We start from the raw sequence: 13,031 nt of genomic DNA on the forward strand, positions 1-13,031 counted from the left end.
AGGGGGTACCTCTTCTATGGGAATCAGCCGATGTTTTGCCGTAAGTGTCGGGGGTTCGGGCATCGGGAGGCAGATTGTACCACGACGGAATGTGGGAAGTGCCATCAGCGGGGCCATCAGGCACGCAACTGCCCGGTAAAGGAATGTTCCTTGTGTGGCAATACCGGCCACTTGTACCGTAACTGCCTTCTCAGGAAAGCCGAGTTCGCCAGAGCCATTCATGACGGAACAGGTTTGGCGGTAGGAGAGACGGAGTCAGAAGGCAGCGAGACGGGAGACAGCGAGGACGAATGCCAGGATGGCGGTGGAGGAGCCCCTGGAGAAGCCGAGAAGGACAGCGAGTGGACGGTATTGGCGAAGCCGAGACGGAAGGGGAAGGGGAAGGTGAGACGGCAAGAGGAGGGCGACGACGACCCGCAGGAGGGACCATCACGGGTAATGATGGGTGGGGGAGGGCAGGGAGACAGAGTTGTAGCTTAGGCCTTTCTCCGTCGTGCCGAGCCTTTCGGCTGATGGTAGCCCCGTGGTAACGTGCCAGGTTTCCACCCCGGACCGCGACTATTCTCTCCCGCCCGACCCAGGCTCCAGCCCCAACCCTAACCCCGACCCCGACCGCGGCCCCGTTCTCGATCCCGGGCCCGATCTCGTCTCCGATATGGAGGTGGCCTTGAGTCCAGTCCCTTTGGTCGCCTTCATTGACGAGACAGACACAAACAGTTCGACCTGGGGGACTCGCACGGTGAGGGTGCCCACTTGTTGCAGTCCATGATTGCAGATTTCGGCCTGCGGGACGGATTCCATAACGTCGCACACTGCACTTGGGACAACGGAAAGGGAACCTTCAGGAGACTGGACTACGTTCTCACTACGGCGAGCTGGACGACCATAAGCAGGCAAGCAACCCCTATTTGGTCCTCGGACCATCATATGCTGACAGTCTCCTTTGGTGTTGAGGACCCTCATTTCCAGACAGGTTACTGGAAACTGAACAGACAAGTCCTGCAGGAGGCGAGATACCGAAGGAAGATCGCTACAGTGCTGAGAGACTGCACGGAGAGGAGGGAGGCCTTCAGTTCGGCAGTGCACTGGTGGGAGTCCTGCAAGCGCACCATCTCGGTGCTGATGAAAAAGTATTGCAGGATCCACCGAAGCATGGAGGAACGCCAGTGCACCAAGCTCCAGGAGGAGCTCGAGGCGCTGTATGCTCAGCTGAACCGAGGGGGCGCTTACGACGGTGAGAAGATCGCCCAAATCAGGAGCCTGCTTAGGGTTAAGTGGCTGCAGTGGGCCGAAGACTTTCTTTTCAGATTACGGGGAGTCTGGAGGGAAAGTGACGAAAGTTGCTCGTCCCAATTCTTCGGCGCCGTGAGGAGGCAGCAAGAGCGCAGCCTCTTTGAAGGCGTCCGGAGGGCAGACTGGTCTGTAGCCACTGACATACCCGGGATGTTAGAGTGTGCCACAGAGTACTACAATGCCTTGTTTGACGAGAAGGAGACCGACCCCAGCATCAGGAATAGGATCTTGGGCGGGGTGGAGAAGACGGTAGACGACCCCGCTGCATTGGGCGGGGCAGTGTCAGGGGCAGAAATCAGATCTGCCTTGCTGGGCATGAGGAAGGGCACTGTCCCTGGCATCGACGGTCTACCGACGGAATTCTACCTCGCCTTTTGGGACCAACTGGAGCCGTTCCTGGTGCAGGTGTTCAACGAGGCGTTGGACCATGATGGACTTGGGCTTACTATGAAGATCGGCATCATCTCCCTGATCCACAAGGGAGGAGACAAGGCAAGAGACTTGGGTAACTGGCGGCCGATTCAGCTCCTGTGCACCGATTACAAGCTTTTGGCCAGGGTGCTGGGCGGCCGCCTGAGAGCGGTGATGCTGGCCTTGGTGAGGGCTGATCAGACATGTGGCGTGGCGTGTGGCCATGATGAACCCTTTGACCGGGTTCATCATGGAATTCTGTGGGCACTCCTGAAGAGGAAGGGTCTGCTGGACAGGTTTGTCGGCTGGATCCAGACCCTGTACGACGGCGTGACATCCCGGGTATGTGTCAACGGAGCATTAGGTGAGCGTATTCCAGTGCGGTGTGGTGTGCGACAGGGCTGTCCTCTCTCGCCCCAGTTGTATGTGATTTTTATCGAGCTCCTCCTGGACCAGCTGAGGAGAGACCCGGAGGTGGATGGGATTCCAGTGCCAGGTGGAGGTGGGCAGGTGGCGAAGATCGCCGCGTATGCTGACGACGTCACGCTCTTCCTGGGCTCTGAGAGGGGCTTGGGGAGAGCTCTCAGCATCGTGGAGGATTTCTCCAAGGGCACCGGCGCTCGACTGAACAGGGCCAAAAGCCTAGTGAAGGTATTTGGGACCTGGCCGAGCGCACCGAGAGACTTTGGTGGGTTGACGTTGACGGATGGACCGGTGAAGATCTTGGGGGTCAGCTTTCACACCGTGGACCCCGTGAGTCTCAACTGGGAGGCCAGGTTCCGGAAGACCAACCGGAAGCTAGGCCTTTGGCAAAAAAGATCACTAACTTGGATTGGGAAAGCGCTGGTGCTAAAGACGGAGATCCTGCCTCTGCTACTCCACCTGGCGGTAGTGTACCCCCTATCTATCAGGCAGAGGAAAGATCTGGTAAGGTCCATTTTCAGCTTCGTCTGGGGACACACGCACGAGAGGATCAAGAGGGTCGACATGTACAGGCCCTTGGCCGAAGGGGGCAGAGCGATCCTCGATTTCCTGGCGAAGCTGGATTGTGCCTTTGTGGCGAGCTTATGTACGGTCCTGCACGAGAACCCACCCCATCTGTGCAGCCGGTTTGTGAGCCTTTAGCTCGCAGCAAGCTTGGGCACCTGACTGTTTGGACTAACACAACCCCTAAAGCCGAGAAGCTGCCGCTGCACTACCGCCACGCAGGGCGGTGGCTGCGGGCACACCCGGAGGTGAAGGAGGGGCTGTGCTCCTTGAATCACAGACTGAGCTATAAGATAGTTAAGATGGCGGAGAGACCAGCGATTCCGGGTGTGTCCAGCACCGTCTGGCAGCAGGTCCAGCCGAAAGGTTTGGACAACAAACTCAAAGACCTGAATTGGCTCGGTGTATGGGGTCGAATGGCAGTCAGGGCAGTGATGCATGCGCATGGGCTATCGAAACAGCGCCTGTGCCCGCGACACGGCTGAGCAGGGGAAGAAACTGAGTCACGTCTTCCTGGAGTGTGGCTTTGCCCAGAAAGTATGGAGCTCCTGCGGGACCCTTTTCGCTCAGGTAAGGCCCGATTCCCGTTACGAGAACAGTCATCATGAAGGGACTACCCGGCGTGCGAGCCTGGAACCGGAAGTTGCTCCTGTGGCTTCCGATCAGCTTGGCCAAGGCCTTCTTGTGGGACGCCCGGACTGACCTTATTAAACAGAGTGGAGAAGCCGGCTTCAGGGATTGTGAGAAGAGTGAAGGAGGAAGTAGCCAGAAGAGTGCACTGGGACATTCTGAAATGGGGCTTTGATGCCGCAAAAGAGCGGTGGAAGGAGCTGATCACGGGAAGTTAGAGGGATGTTTGTGTAGGGTGGCAGTGACTGGGTAGTTGTGGGTGTTGTGTGCTGTTTTTTAAACCAAAAAAAAATCTTTTCTTATCAGTTTAATATCTGATGCGTCCCCCATCGGGGGACCACATATTAAACGGATTTTTGGAACAGGGAGCTGGATCAGGAGCTTGCTCCGTCCTCTCCACGCATCGGCCCGGTATTGCAGCGCCTCCGGGAACGGTGCACTACCTTCTCTCAGCGGTGAAAAGACAGACGTAGCTAGCAAGCAAGCAAGCGAGGTGGACTGGAGCTCCTTCCTCTCCGGTCTCATCTCTCGTCCATCTGTGTGTCTCTGTGTCTCTCTCTCCCCCTCCCTGTCTCCGTTCCCGTGCTCCCTCTGTGCACTTTCCCGCGTCTCGACTCTCTCGGCAAGCAGGCCGGCCCCCTTTTCGGCTCCCGTGCATTTTCCCTCCAAAAAACTTTTCCTCCTTTTTCCTGGGAGGCAGGCCTGGCTTGTGTGTGTGTGTCCCCGTCCTTGCAGGCAGGCCCCTTTCGACAGCCAGGCGTTTTTCCTCCAAAAAACTTGGTATATACACCTTTTCTTTTTTTCGGCAGGCAGGCGTGTGTGTGCGCGCGCGTGTGTGTGTGTGTCCCCGTCCCTCCTGAGAGAGAGGGCTGCCCCTTGCCTCTGCCCACAGGTGCTGGCGGTCCGCTTTCGCTTGCAGCTGGTTGGGCACAGCTGCTGCCGGTGGGAGGGGCCTAAGCTAAGGAGGCCGGGCGGCTGGCGCCCCCCGCGGCTGCGGTCGTTGTCGGGCCGTTGACAGAAGATCAAAGAGCAGGGCCCCCGCCCGGGACTGGCAGGAAGGCAGGCAGACAAGAGAGAGGGGGAGTAGAGTCCGGCGGCAGGTCCGCGCCTTTAGGTGCATCGCTTCTCGGCCTTTTGGCCAAGATCCTGAGAGTACGTGGCTTGACCGCGGCTCAACAGCTTGCCTGGGGTCGTGAAAGGCGTGGAGGGAGAGTCGGTGGAAGACTACAGGAGAAGACTTTTGCAACATTGAAGAAGGCACTACTGAGGAGTCGTATTTCTGGACATCGGAGGGAGCAGCAGCAGGAAGAAGAGCAGAGCCACCACTGGAATCGCCCTGGGTTGAGCCCAGGGGGTGAAGGTGGGGCTCCCCGATGACGACGAGGGGTGAGATGCCTTCTATTGCGGGGGCCATGCGCCCGATGTCCCGTGAGGGACAAATGAGGGACACGGTGCGCTTTGTTCTTAAAAATCGAGACGAGAGAGGGGAGTGGATGATTCGAGGAAGGTTTGAGAAGGAAATTGTGGACAAGGTTTTGGGAGTTAAGAAGACTGATGTTTTGGCTATTCAGGATTTCCTGGGGAAGTGCATTTTTGATCTGACAGTTACGTCAGGGGAAGAATGTACTAGAGTCTGGTGCAGGGCGCAATTAATGAAGGAGCGGGAGCCATTGTGCCATTTCTACGTGGAACCTTTGTTTGCGCGAGAATTACGACCGTTGGTAGTCCACATGTTCAACCCTCATGTGCCGGAAGCGGACATTTTCACCTTTTTATAAAGGTACATGGATATTCATGGGGAGGGACAGAAGATTATAGATGAAGAAGGTTATTGGACTTGCAAGCGTCGGTATATGGTGCGTTTCCGTGCATGCTACGTGGAGGTGGGCGGCGTTATGAGCCCCCCGGCTAATTTTAACATTGGGCCAAATAGAGGCTATGTGCTTTACCCCGGGCAGCTGAGAACTTGTCGCAGGTGTGGACAACTAGGGCATATCTCTGTAGACTGCACTACTGAGATGTGCAGAAGATGTGGGAGAGCAGGGCATGTGGCAGCAGGTTGCAGGAATCCCTTAGTCTGCAATCTGTGTGGAGAACAAGGCCACACCTACAGAATGTGTCCTAAGAAGGCTAGGAGTTTTGCTTCTGTTGTTTCTGAAAGGGAATTTACGAGTGCAGTTTCTGCGACATCAGTAGTCAAGAAAGGCGAGACGGGAATAGGAGACAATACTCACCGGGAGGATCCTCGGAAGGCGACTGACCAAGATCCTGGGGAGGGCCCATCTACACGGAGGGAAGCGCGAGAACAGCAGGCCCCGGACGGAAGATTGAGCCATGAACATCAAGAACTTTTTTCGGTTCCTTTGCCTTCTGTTGCAGCTGTTGCGGATTCAGAAGAGGAGGGACCTTCGACATCCGGATGGACGACCGTGGAAAAAGAGGAAACGTAAAAGAAAGGGGAGGCATGCACCAGGAGAGGACAGTCCCGGGAATGAGGAGAATAGGTCTAAGGAAACCTTCTCAACATCAGGGGAGGAAGGGCTGTTATCGTCAGATATGGAGCATGAAGATCCTAAAACATTGAATGTAGAGGAGGTGGAGTCCGGCTCAGAAGAGGCGCCACATGGAGAGAAGGGCCTGAGGAGGGAAGAGGAAGAGTCTGAGGGGATTATGGGAACTGAGTTCAGTCAAGAGATGGAAGACTTGCACACAGGGGTGGCTGTGATTCAGGAAGGAGTTTTAGAGAGGGATGAAGCAGCAGAACCCAATCCTCCACAAGAGGTAGAAGGGAAACCGCCGGATCCATCTTTAGAGGATCATGAAGGTGTACCACCCCAGGAAGAAAGTCAGGCAGAGCCTGAGGGACCCAGTGATCTGGACGAGAGTGGGACTCTACCGCTTAATGGTGTTCCTGGAGAGAGTGAGGTCTCCCCTCTCGGCCTGGACTTACCCTTGACCCCTGGAGGGTATCTTTCATCTGCCGAAGGGAGTGGGGTGTAGAGTCCAGCCTTTCGGGATTTCCTAGATCCTGGACTTGATTTCTGATTTTTACAGTTATGAACACCTGTAAGATTGTCTCCAGTAATACACAGGGACTGAGAAATGATGTAAAAAGACTGGCTGTTTTTACGTATTTATCAGATCTTAACCCTAGCCTCTGCTTTGTACAGGAAGCACACTTGGGGGGTCCCGCTGATGTTCATAAATTTTCCCAGGAGTGGAAGAAAGGTCCGTCCTGGTGGAGTGTGGGTTGAGTACACTCATCAGGGTTAGGTATTTTATGCGGGGACGCTAGTTTTCAAGCGACTGAGGTAACTTCCATCGTGCCCGGTCGCCTTTTAGTGGTTGATGGGTGCTGGGGGAAAGCCAGGATGAGGGTTGTTGGGGTTTACGCGCCGGCCGAGAGGGCTTTACGTCCGTCTTTTTGAAAGAACTTGAGCCATGGTTGTGTACTAACGGGAGGATTTTATTGTGAGGGGATTTTAATATAGACATTTCTGACCCACAAGGGGGGGCTGCATGTTGCTTGAGGGAGTGCATACGGCAGTTTAATTTAAAGGATTGTTTTACTGATTTCAAACAGGGTTTTAGTAATTTTACATGGGAAAATAGCAGGGGCCACAGACATCATTTAGACTACATTTTTACCTATCTGGACTTTAAAATTCGGGACCTGCAAACCACACCAGTATGGTATTCAGACCATTTGGTTTTAACTGTGTCCTTTGAACCAGTGGGTTTTAATGGCAGGGCCAGTTATTGGAAATTGAATGTGTCTGTCTTAGACGACGCTGCTTATCGCCTTTTAATTTCAGACTTCATTGACAGTTTTAAGAACAAGGTTTCAGATTATACATCTAAAACCGTTTGGTGGGAAGCATGTAAGCGCATTGTGGCCCAACTCAGGATTGACTTCTGTAGGAGAAAGATACGAGGAACGCAAGGTGCTTGTCACATTGCAAAAAGAACTAGAGGCCCTGTATATTGAATACAACTCCGGAGGCATCTTTCAAGCGGATAAGGCCGCCAGTTTAAAAACAAGGCTAAGAGAGGCTTGGTTTTAGGGTAAAAGGTACATTTCTCGAAAAGGATGAGGCATGCACGACAGTTTTTTGGCTCTGTAAGGGCTAGGCAGGAGAAGGTCCTCTTTAGTGAGATCAGGACTGAGGAAGGGTGCCTCACAGATGATGTAAAGGAGATAGAGGTTTCTGTCACCAATTATTATAAGAAGTGATTTGGGGAGGAAACAGTAAGTCGAGAGGGGTGGGACGATCTGTTGGATGGTGTTGAGTGTCAGTTGGAGGTATCCAAGCTAGAGGAGAGTCTTACGACTTGAATTGAAAGATTCAATGCATGGCTTAAAAAGGGGTAGTGCCCCTGGGGTTGATGGCTTGCCTATTGAGTTTTACTTTACCTTTTGGGAGCAGTTGGAACCTCTGTTACTGGAAGTTTTCAGTGAAATTCTTGCTGGAAACAGGTTGGGTAGCACTATAAAGAGAGGCATCGTCACTTTGATTTACAAAAAAGGTGATAGAAGGGACCTAGACAATTGGAGGCCCATCCAATTGCTCTGCTGTGATTATAAAATTTTAGCTAGAGTACTAGGGTGTCGGTTGAAGAAGGTAATGGGGGCAATGGTGGGTGTGGACCAAACATGTGGGGTTGAAGGCTGGAATTTGCAGTTAATCAGGGATGTGGTGGAGTGGGTGGAGGATAGAGGCCTCCCCCTCCTGTTGGTAAATCTCGACCAAAGCAAGGCCTTTGACAGAGTGCAGCATGACTTTCTTTGGGAAGTGTTAAGACGGTTTGGGTGTGGAGCGATTTTCATTAGTTGGTTACAGGCTCTTTATAAAGACGTGGAATCCTGTGTGTGTGTGTGTGTGTGTGAATGGCTTTTTGGGGCCCAGTTTCGCGGTTCAGCGCGGAGTGAGGCAGGGTTGCCCCCTGTCTCCTCTGCTATATGCCTTATACATTGAGCCACTTCTAAGGAAGATACAGTATGACAGACTGAGGCATTCTAGTGTCGGGGAGTAGTGGTTTGGTAGTTAAAGTCGCCGCTTATGTAGATGACATATCTTTGTTTTTAAGCTCGGATTTTAGTCTACACAGAGTCTTATCCATTTTACATTTAGGGTGGGGACAGGTGGCTTTTTAAACATCAACAAAAGCACCATTAAATATTTTGGGGTATAGAAGGGCCGGAAGGACGGATTTGGTGGGATCCCAGTTGTAGGACCTTTTAAGGTAGTGGGGATTCATTTCCAATTGACAAATTCTGCGGCAATAAATTGGGAAATCCGCCTTCGTAAGATGCATCAGAAGCTGGGCCTGTGGAGACAAAGACCTCTCTCCTTTGTGGGAAAGGTACCAATAATGGAATCAGCCAGAGTTCTGCCGGAAGTGCCGAGCCTTCGGGCACCGAGAGGGGGCGTGGGACGCAGTAAAGTGCGGGAAGTGCCACCGCCAGGGCCACTACACACGGGATTGTCTGGTGAAGGAGTGCTCCCTGTGCGGGGATACAGGGCACTTATACTGGCAGTGCAACAAGAGGGGCGTGGACATCAACAGGGTCGTCGAGGAGTGGGTAAGGCAGGCAGATGAGAACAGTGAGGGGGAAGACCGGCCGGCGGGTAGCAGACCCCCTGGTAAGGGGGAGAAGAAGGATGGAAGACAACGGGGACGGGAACAGGAGGAGGAGGAGCGACGGAGTGGACGGTGAGCAGCTGGGAACATCACGAGGAACAGACGGTGAGAGCGGATCCTGGGCGGAGGTGGTAAAAAAGGGCGCCCCCTGAAGTTGAGGGGAAGAACTGCAGCGCCAGCACCAGCAGAGGAGGAGGGGATGGTAACCTTACGGGGTGCAGGAAAGAAGGAGGACGAAGAGACAACAGGGGGAAAAGCGACAGCAGGAGTCGCAGGAGAAAAAAAAGAGGACGGCTGAGGAGGAAGACCAGGGAGATCTTGCGGACTCCGAGGGGATGGAAGAGGAGGAGGATTGCCCGTCGGCCTCGAGCGACTCAGAGGCCGGCAGCACCTCGGACTCTCTCCCCCCAGGGCAGGGATCAGGACCAGTAACAATGGGCGTCTACACAGTGGCACCCAACACGATGGAAGACGGCAGCCCTGTAGTCATCTGCCTGCCGGAAACGCCCACCCTGGAGCAAGAGCCCCATTGTAGCCCCATTGAGCTCCCCCGAGCTCAGCCGCATGGAAGGAATGGAGAGTGACAGCCCCCCCCTGGAACCGCCATGACCCTCACAGTAGCAACTTTTAACTTGCTTTATTTGTACTGTTTTCTAATAAAAACATTTAAAAAATTCTGTTCTTATCAGTTTAATATCCAATACATAAACGGATTTTTGGAACAGGGAGCTGGATCAGGAGCTTGCTCTGTCCTCTCCACGCATCGGCCCGGTATTGCAGCGCCTCCGGGAACGGTGCACTACCTTCTCTCAGCGGTGAAAAGACAGACGTAGCAAACAAGCAAGTGAGGTGGACTGGAGCTCCTTCTTCTCTGGTCTCGTCTCTTGTCCATCTGTGTGTCTGTCTCTCTCTCCGTCTCCGTTCCGTCCTCCGTGCACTTTCCCACGCCTCGACTCTCTCGGCAAGCAGGCCGGCCCTCTTTTCGGCTCCCGTGCGTTTTCCCTCCAAAAAACTTAGTATATACACTTTTTCTTTTTCTTCGGCAGGCAGGCAGGCAGGCGTGTGTGTGTGTCCCCGTCCCTCCCGAGAGAGAGAGCTGCCCCTTGCCTCTGCCCGCAGGTGCTGGCGGTCCGCTTTCGCTTGCAGCTGGTTGGGCACAGCTGCTGCCGGTGGGAGGGGCCTAAGCTAAGGAGGCCGGGCGGCTGGCGCCCCCCGCGGCTGCGGTCGTTGTCGGGCCGTTGACAGAAGATCAAAGAGCAGGGCCCCCGCCCGGGACTGGCGGGCAGGCAGGCGAGCAAGCAGGCAGGCAAGAGAGGGGGAGAGCGGAGTCCGGGCGGCCGGCAGCCGCGTGCGGACCGGGCTCCAGAGGCGTCGGCCTGCGCCGCTGCGCGCCAGCCGGACGCCTGCGCGCCCGCCCAATGCCGGTGTGGGGCATCGCTTCTCGGCCTTTTGGCTAAGATCAAGTGTGTGGCCTGACCGCAGCTGGTTTCTTGGCCAGAGGGGGGAGGAAGAGGGATCGAAGGTTTTCGAGGCCTGCTCGGAACTTTTTTTTTTCTACGTGGCGGAGTTTCCGGCCATTTTTGCTGTCAAGATGGAGAGAGGAGCTGCTTCCAGAGAGGGACGAGTGAGACACGCCGTGCGCTTCGTGATGCGAGCTGATGGAGAACGGACAGAACTGGCGTCGAGGGACGAGTTCGAAGAGGACGTGATCAGCAAGGCTTTGCATTTGGGACCCGAGGACGTTTTTTGTACGCAGGACTTCCCGGGTAAGAAGTGCTTTGATGTCTCACTTGTTTCAGAGGGCCTAGTGCGAGGCGTTTGGGACATTGTTAATCGTAAGAAGGGGGAGAAGCCTTTTGTGGACTATTATGTTGAACCCCTTTTTGCCAGAGAGCTAAAGACTCTGACGGTGGCGATGTTCAACCCTTATGTGCCTGAGGAGGACATTCTTTGCTTTTTGAAGCGTTTTGTAGACATTCAGGGCGTGGGGGTGAAGGTTCTAGGTAAAAAGGGTTACTGGACTGGAAAGAGACGCTTTAAAGTGCGCTTTCAGGCCAACGGTTCAGGCCCTGACAGCCTATTGCACCCACCTGCTACTTTTGAAATTGGGCCTAACCGGGGCTACTTGTACTACTACGGACAGCCTTTGGTTTGCAGGAGGTGTAGGAAAAAAGGCCATAATGTGGTGGACTGTAGAGAGCGAGTTTGCCGTCGGTGTGAAGGAGTGGGACATTTTACTTCAGAATGTACAGAAGAAATGAAGTGTAACTTGTGTGGAGGTGAAGGACATGTTTTCAGAGACTGCCCTTTGAGAAAGAGAAGCTTCTCAGAGGTGGTGCGTGGATCAGGAGAGGCCCGGCCAGGTGCAGCTCGTAACGAGCAGAGGCTAATGGACGCAGCTGAGGCTTCTGGCTTTAGAAGCATTGCTGTTTGTGAAAGGCCACAGGCAGAAAAGGCTGGGGAAGGAGAAAAGTCTGAGAAAGACGGTTTTCAAGAGAAAGAGCAGAGCACAACCCCTTTTGCGGAAGGCAAGGAGAAGGGGAAGGCCTGGGAACCGCATGAAGGGGATGTGCAGGGAGCTGCAGGCGAAGGGGCGGGGCCACCTTTGCATATGCAGATTGAGGTGGAGGACGTTTACCAGATGGAGAATGATGAGCTTTTGGAGAGCTCGGAGACGCCGGGACTGGACTTTTTGGGGAGGAGCTCAGTTGGGGAGAGCGAGTGGAGGAAGAAGAGGACGAAGGGCCGTCTACTTCAAAGAAGACCATGAAGCGGAAGGCGTCGGAGCAGGAGGCTGTGACGGTGAAAAAGGCAGACAGAGGTTCAGATGACTTGCCTCTGGTTGATGTGCCTGCCTCTGAGGCCTTGGATGTGGAGTTCACATCCTCTGGCAGTGAAGAGGAGGGTGAGGTCAGAGCAGAGGGGCTGGCTGATCTTTGGTCAGGCGGCTCTTTGGGGTCCTCTGGGGCCTCTTGTATCCCAGAAACAGAGTACAGAGAGAGCGAAAGTGTCCCAGTACCCACCAAAGCTGTGGGGGCTCTGGTAGAGCTGAAGAAGGGGAGAGAGGAGGGTCTTTGGCTTGACTCTGAGCTCCCCAGGGATTTTGTTGAACTCTGCAAGTGGGATGAACGGAGCAAAAAGGTTTTATGGCCTGCTGGTTTTGCAGATCAGGAGATCCAGCGGAAAGGCATTCAATACAAGTGTGTGACTGAAGGCTCTGAAGTGAAACGTTTCCAAGTCTATGGGAAAACTCACACAGAAATTGTGGCCAAGAGGTGCCTTTTTTCTGACATCGAGCGGCAATGGAGAGGAAACGCGGGCAAGGCGAAGGCGGCTTTCGCTGCCGGAGTCTTTAGGAAGGACGGAAAGTTCCTGAAGCAGTTGGAGGCCTCGCCTGGCTTCTTAAGGAGGTGTGAGTGGGTGAATGGTAATGTGAGGTTACCAAGTCGGGCGGGGGGATTGAAAAATATCCTCAGATTGTTCCCGGGGGTGGTTTTTGAACATGAAGGGAATGCCAGAAGGATTTCGAAATTGCTAGTGAGTGGGCCTCAAGAGGCTAAAGTCCGGGATGCTTACATAGCAGCAATGGACGTGTTGAACAAATGGGACGAAAAGGTTTAAGACTTGCTTATGCTCATGACAATTTTCTTTGTGGGGTTTTTTTGGGAGAATGGGAGGGAAGGGGTTTTGTTTTCCTGTCCCAGGGGTTTTTTTTCTTTGATGTGTGCCTTTTTCACGGATCTTATTTTTAGACTGTTTTTTTGTTTGTGGAAGGGATGAACAGATTGTGAGGGAAGTGTATGTGCGCTTCTCAGGTTCTTTAAGGCCCAGGGTAAAGGGACAGGTTTTTTTGTAGGTTTTCCTTTCACAGTCCTTATGTTGAAAATACTCACTATAAATGTGAGAGGTTTGAGGAGCCCAGTTAAGAGAGCGGCGGTTTTTGGTTATTTAAAATCTTTGGATTTTACTGTGTGTTTTTTGCAGGAGGTCCATTTGAAAAATGAGAGGGATGTGGCGGACTTTTCAAGGGAGTGGGATAGGGGCGCTTCAAGGTGGAGTGTGGGTGG

At 53.8% G+C, this 13,031-nt stretch overlaps 2 pseudogenes; both read left to right on the forward strand.

Moving 5' to 3' along the window:
- Nucleotides 1-3,586: 3,586 nt before the first annotated feature.
- Nucleotides 3,587-3,766, forward strand: LOC148810284 (U2 spliceosomal RNA; annotated as a pseudogene).
- A 5,829-nt stretch (nt 3,767-9,595) lies between these two features.
- On the forward strand, nt 9,596-9,769 carry LOC148810285 (U2 spliceosomal RNA; annotated as a pseudogene).
- The last annotated feature ends 3,262 nt before the right edge of the window (nt 9,770-13,031 follow it).

The sequence above is a fragment of the Atractosteus spatula genome, unplaced genomic scaffold (assembly GCF_055471065.1).
Source record: "Atractosteus spatula isolate fAtrSpa1 unplaced genomic scaffold, fAtrSpa1.hap1 Scaffold_1, whole genome shotgun sequence".
In the NCBI taxonomy this organism is placed as follows: Eukaryota; Metazoa; Chordata; class Actinopteri; order Semionotiformes; family Lepisosteidae; genus Atractosteus; species Atractosteus spatula.